We start from the raw sequence: 6512 nt of genomic DNA, 5'->3' as shown, positions 1-6512 counted from the left end.
TTTGGAACATTTTATAAGTTCGTTTGTAACTATATATGTATTTTGTTGATCTAGTATTGTTGTTAATTTCGTTATTTTTTATGCTTCAAGGGTTTCTGAAAAGAATAGTGAAGAAGGGAGTAAACAGAGATTTTTGAAGAAATGTCATGCTTTGAAGAAAAAGTCATCAAATATTGGTGTTCCTATTGATGAAAGTTCTTCTGATGCTCTGAAGGATGTAGAAAGTTGTTCTGATGCTGATGAAAGTTCTTCCGAAGATCGTGATAATCTGAATGATCCTGATTTTGTTATCAGTGCGAGTACACCATCTGAAGAACAAGCACATGATGAATATGTTGTTTCTGGTTGTGTTGGAAAGAAAAGAAAAGTTGGAGTTAATTTGAAGGGAGATGGTTCTTCTAGGTTGAAGATGAAGAAGGTTGAGGTTGTGAAAGTATCTGGTCGTTCTAGATTGAAAAGGAATAAAGTTGAGGTTGTGAAAGGAGTTGGTTCTCCTAGTTCTGTGAATCGTGATTGTGGAAGAAGGATTGTGAAGAAGGATAGTTGCTATTCTGTTATGGAGCAAGATTTTTCTGATGTAGTATTGAATCAGAGGGTGCGTCCAACAACATTTATTAAGTTTGTTAAAACTATGCCAGAGACACACAAAGCTGCCATTAGGAAGATAGGGTTTGGTGGTTTTTTGTGTCTGGATATTGGGAAGCTTAATGGAATTTTTTATGGCAAGGTTGTGGATTCTGTTGATCCTGACAGATGCTGTTTTATTCTTCTTGGTAATAACCGGATTGATTTGAGTGAAGAGGATTTCCATTGTGTTTATGGCCTGCCATGTGGAGGAAAGGAAATTAAGGAAGCGGATAGTAACAGTGGGGATAGTTGGTGTAATTTTTTAAACACTTGGAGGAAGTCTTTTGGTTTAAGTAGTGGCAGTCCTAAGGATAAAGATGTTCTTTGTAGGCTGAAAAATCTGTTGGAAGTGGATGTTTGTGATGAGTTCATTTGGAACTTCATTGTTATTGTTGTTAATTCTTGCATTCGTTCAAACAAGAATAGGGCGTTGTACAATAAGTTTTTATTCAGTTGCATGAATGTGAATGAAATTTCGAAGTTAGATTGGTGCCGGTTTAGTTTTAAGCATCTTACAGATTCCGTTCGTTCTTTCAAGAACGATTCTAAACCATATTTTTTCACAGGCCCTCTTCCATTTATACTGGTAATTATTTTAATATGTTGGAATTTATTTTGAATAATTTATGTATTTGCTTATAATTTGTTTTTCTCATTTTTTTTATTGTAGATATGTTATTTTGATCGTTTGCAACGTGGGGTTGATTTGAGGCCACGTTCCTTTCCACTAACTTCTGTGTGGAATAATGTTCTAATCTCTGAAAGAATTAAGTTGGAAAAAGCCAGTGGTTTTGGCAAGGGAATTGTGTTGAAGAGATTAGTGAAATCTGAAGCAGAGGTAGAATGTGAAGGGCCTAATGTTGAAGGTAACAAGAAGAAGAAGAGAGAAGAAGAGAAGAAGAAGAGAGAAGAAGAGAAGAAGAAGAGAAGAAGAAGAAGTATGTAGAAGAAGGAGAAGAAGAAGATACTCAAGAAGGATTTTCTGGCTGTCCCAGTCACTTCATGGTATGCATCTGTGTTTTTCTTTTATATAGAAGTTTGTGTTTCGTTTTGATAAATTAGTAAATAGTGTTTTTATAAATGCAGGAATTCACTGTCAGGTTTAAATCAGTGGCTAGAAAGTTAGCTAATGATGTAACTGAGATGTATATGTTGGTGGATGAAGCTGAAAATATGTTTGATGAGAATGACTTACCTGTACGGATGAATACATTTGTTGAAAACATTTTTACTAAGTACAGAGTTAGTAAGGAAGAGAGGATGAGACAGCGTTCTGAGCGAATGCCAGCAAGTGAGCATTCGGGAAGATTATCTAATGAATCTGATGAGGATAATGAATTTTTTAATCTGCCTGGCTTTTGGGAAGAATATAATGCTGTTAATGAAGAATATAACAAGCAGGTACAGAGAAAGATAGCTGAAGGTTTAGAAAAAGAGAGAGGAGGAGCGGAGAAGGAGAAGAATAAGAAGAAGAAGAGAGGAGTAGTGAGGAAAGTTAGAGGGAAAGTAGGGTCATCTGAAGGTCTGAGGTTGAGAATAAAGATGAATTCCGCTCCTCAATTTGAGTTATTAAGCCAGTCTGTAGCTGATCAATCTGTTTCATCTGAAATGCAATTTATTTATGTTTGAATAATTCCTGTTTTTTGTTTTGGAAATGTCATTTAATATTTGTGGCTTAATTGATGTTTTTTTTAGGGCTGCTGATATAGTTTCTGGGGCTGGTCCTTTAGTTTGTGTAAATCAAGATGAAGGGGGTGAGTTTGTTGATCCTGCTGATGAAATTGTGTAAGTTATTATTTTATTGAACAAATGGTTCCGTTTTTTGGAACCTTTATTGTTTATGTATGGAACTTTTTTTTTTGTTATATATTTGAGTTGTTTTATATTTTCACCAGTGATATCGATGATGCGATTGAGTCAGAGACGTCTGATTCTGATTCTGATGATGATATAGACTTGGAGTGTTTACCTGGAGATGTTCCAGATGAATTTGCCGATATGTGTAGATGGGCTAACAATTATTTATGTAATGGGAGGACAGTTTTTACCACGTTTGAAGATTACATTTTTGGTCATCCGGTGAAAGCAGTTATATTGAGGAAGGATATTCGTGAATTGGCTGATCTAGCTCCAATAGGCTGTGGCCCAATTTTGTATTACATGAGGTATTTTTTTTATCTATAATTGCATGTTTGTATTAGTGGTTATATTGTTTTATTTTTTTGAATGGCATGTTTACTGTATATGTTTCGTGTGTGTTTTCTACAGGCACCTTTATGATGTGATTGTGAATAATGATAGATTGGATACCACATTCTCCCTTGTTGATCCAAACATAACTAATCATATTGAAAGAGTTCATAAGATTGGGGAGAAGATCAAGTTTTTGACTGAGAGATATGAACAGTCCGGCAACAAATGTTTGTATCTGATACCGCGAAACAAAGAGTATGCATTATTTGTCTATACTGATGATTTTTTTTTGTTTAATAATGTATTATAGTTTTACTAATGTGTTTGTTTTCTTCAGTTATCATTGGACTTTGACTGTCGTTGATCTTGAGCGGAAACGCGTTTTTCTTTTGGATCCATTGAAAACTCGTTTGGGTTTGGAAAATGATCAATGGAGATATGTTGTTGATGAGTATGTTTAATAATCAAATGCTCTTTTATAATGTATTTTATTTATTGAATGCAATAGTTTGACATATATATGAATTTGTTTTGCAGATCTATTATTTCTTTTTATCATGAGAATGTTTTGGTAAAATGGATTTGCCATGTGGTACGTGTTTAATTTGTATGTATATTTGTGTATTTTTTTTAATTGTTTTTAAGTTGTTTGTGTTTTATTTTGCAGAATATTCCATCTCAGAAAGATACAAAAAGCTGTGGGGGTATTATGTAATGAAGTATATGGATGATATAGTGTCTGAGAAGGTGTTGAAAATTGACAATATTGTAAGTGTTTATTCTTTGAACAATTGGTGTTTTTTCTTTGAACAATTGGTGTTTATTTTTGGAACAATGAGTTTTAATATATGACATTTTGAAGTTATAGTTTTGATGCATTATTTTAATTGTGATATGTTTTTTAGTGGGATAAGTATGGTAGGAGGTCATCTTACAGTGTAGATATGATGAATGAATTACGTCGAGATTTGGGAGATATTATTTTGAGATATGGTCTTGATAATGAAAATGGTGGAGGAGGTCGTGTAAGGAGGATTGTTAAGGAATCTAAGTACCTCCGTTCTCCTTTTATTTCTCGGCATCCAAAGTTGTTGGATAACATGGATAGTCGTAAAAGGAGGATTGTTGAATTTGCAATGAGTCCTGTTTTAAGCAGGTAAGTTGAAGTTATGTTTGTTATATGAATTTATATGTTATTTTGGCATATACTGATAGTTTTTTTCCTTATTTTTGAAGTGATGTATTTTTCAGTGATGGACAAACCTTTATTGATAAACGGGAGATTTTATTAATGTCTGGTCATGATCATATTGTCAATAATATTGCGGATGCTTGGAGTTCAATTTTGAACACTGAAGAATTGAAGAAATATAATGGAAAACCGAAAAGATTTTTTTTCAGTACATATCATTTTGTATGTTTCCTAACTTTTTAATTTTATTTTTTGTTTTCATTCTGTTAATAATTGTTTTGCTAAATGTTGTTTTGATTATTTTGTAGACTCTTCTGTTTTCTGGAGCTAGTAGATCAAGAGAATATAATTTTAAGGAAATGCTTCAGAATGAACTTTCTTTTTTCAAATTTAAAAACTTGGCTGATGTTGAATTGGTAAGTTTTATGGTGGAACAGCAGCTGTTGAATACTGTTAAATGTATTGAGATACTAATGTTTTTTGGTGTTTATTAGGTGTTTTTCCCTGTTATTTCTCATGGACATTTTTATCTGATTGTTGTCAACAATCTTTCAAAGTCTGTTGAAATATTGGATAATATGACACTCCCTCGAAAAATCAATCGTGCTGATAAGTATGATGATTGTCCAGAACAATTGGTATGTTGTAACTTGATTTATTTCATTCTTTGTTTTTTTTGTATATGTGATAACATATTTTCTGATTTGTTTGTTGTAGTTAAAATCCTATGCTCATTTTGTTTTAAAAAATGATGCTTCTTCATTAAAACAAATGTGTGCATACAAAGTGCAAATCCTGAGGATGAAGTGGAGAATCAATAATAACCACAATGATTGTGGTATTTTTCTTTTGAAGCATATGGAAACATACATTGGTCAGAGTGTGAAGGAGTGGAATATTGGATTGACAAAGAATTCTAAGGTATATCTTGTAAATTCTTTATGTAACAGTTTGTATTACTATTATTCTATTTTATTATATCATTTTTTTTGCAGGGAAAAGACTTTAGAAAGCTTAGAATTTTTTATTGCTGGAGCATTCTTTTGAATCCAATAAATCAACTTATTGAAGAAATTGATGAGAAGTCAAAAGAATGGGTTGTTTGAGCTGGATTAAATTTAGAATAACATATTTTTTATGTTAAATTTTTAAATATATTTTAAAATTTGTAAATATACTTTAGAATTTGTATATAAAATTTTATATTTAAAAAGGTTTTTCAAATTATGTTGGTTTATTCTTAACAGATGTCAATTTATTCAATATTTAGCATATATAATTCATTTGGAACAGACGTTATATTTATTTTGAACAAATGGTATATTAATTCGGAACAAACTATATAATTACATTGAACAAGTCGTAAAATTTTGTAGAATTTTTCCACATCCTTTTTCAATACTCACAACCACTTAATGGTACATTAAGTTGGAACAAATGTTATAGTTATATTAAACAATTTGTACAATTTATGTATACTTTTGGATCAATATAAAAGCATATACAATGGTTCATACTCACAACCACTTTATATATATCATCCATTTAATAAAACATCATTTGATTAAACAAATTGTGTTGGAACATAGTACTAATTATATTTGAATAGTAAATGATTTTAGATCACATTATAGTAAATAAAAAGAATGTAAATATTTTTTATTGATCAACGTAATATTTATTCCGGAACAACATATGTAATCGGATTGAACAATACAGTTCATGGAATGGAACAAATGGTTCATTATTTCGGAACAAATGATATAGTTACATGGAACAAGTGGTACAATTTGATAGAATTCAGTATACAACATTTTTCAATACTCACAACCACTTAATGGTACATTAAGTTGGAACAAATGATATAGTTTTATTAAAGCATTTGTACAATTTATGTATACCTTTGGATTAATATAAGAGCATATCCAATGGTTCACACTCACAACCACCTTATATACATTAGCCATTTAATAAACATCATTTTATTAAACAATTTGTGTTGGAACATAGTACTAATTTTGTTGTAATGGGAAATGAGTTTAGATCACATTACAGCAAATAAAAAGAATGTAACTATTTCTGATGGAACAATGTAATGTTTATTCTGGAACAACATATGTATTCGGATTGAACAATACAGTTTATGGAATGGAACAAATGGTTGATTATTTCAGAACAAATGATATAGTTACATGGAACAAGTGGTATAATTTGGTAGAATTCAGTATACAACATTTTTCAATACTCACAATCACTTAATTGTACATTAAGTTGTAACAAATGATATAGTTATATTAAAGAATTTGTACAATTTATGTATACGTTTGGATCAATATAAGAGCATATCCAATGGTTCACACTCACAACCACCTTATATACATTAGTCATTTAATAAACATCATTTTATTAAAAAATTGAGTTGGAACATAGTTCTAATTATGTTGTAATGGTAAATGAGTTTAGATCACATTAGAGGAAATAAAAAGAATGTAACTATTCT

General features: G+C 30.9%; 1 long non-coding RNA gene across 1 annotated transcript; it reads left to right on the top strand.

Annotated features, from left to right (window-relative positions):
- Positions 1–4374: 4374 nt before the first annotated feature.
- Positions 4375–4819, top strand: LOC136232402 (uncharacterized). Its single transcript, XR_010690489.1, has 3 exons — positions 4375–4428; positions 4507–4650; positions 4730–4819. It is a non-coding gene; the product is annotated as an uncharacterized lncRNA (long non-coding RNA).
- Positions 4820–6512: the final 1693 nt, after the last annotated feature.

The sequence above is a fragment of the Euphorbia lathyris genome, chromosome 6 (genome assembly GCF_963576675.1).
Source record: "Euphorbia lathyris chromosome 6, ddEupLath1.1, whole genome shotgun sequence".
In the NCBI taxonomy this organism is placed as follows: domain Eukaryota; kingdom Viridiplantae; phylum Streptophyta; class Magnoliopsida; order Malpighiales; family Euphorbiaceae; genus Euphorbia; species Euphorbia lathyris.
This window is presented reverse-complemented; position numbering and strand designations above follow the sequence as displayed.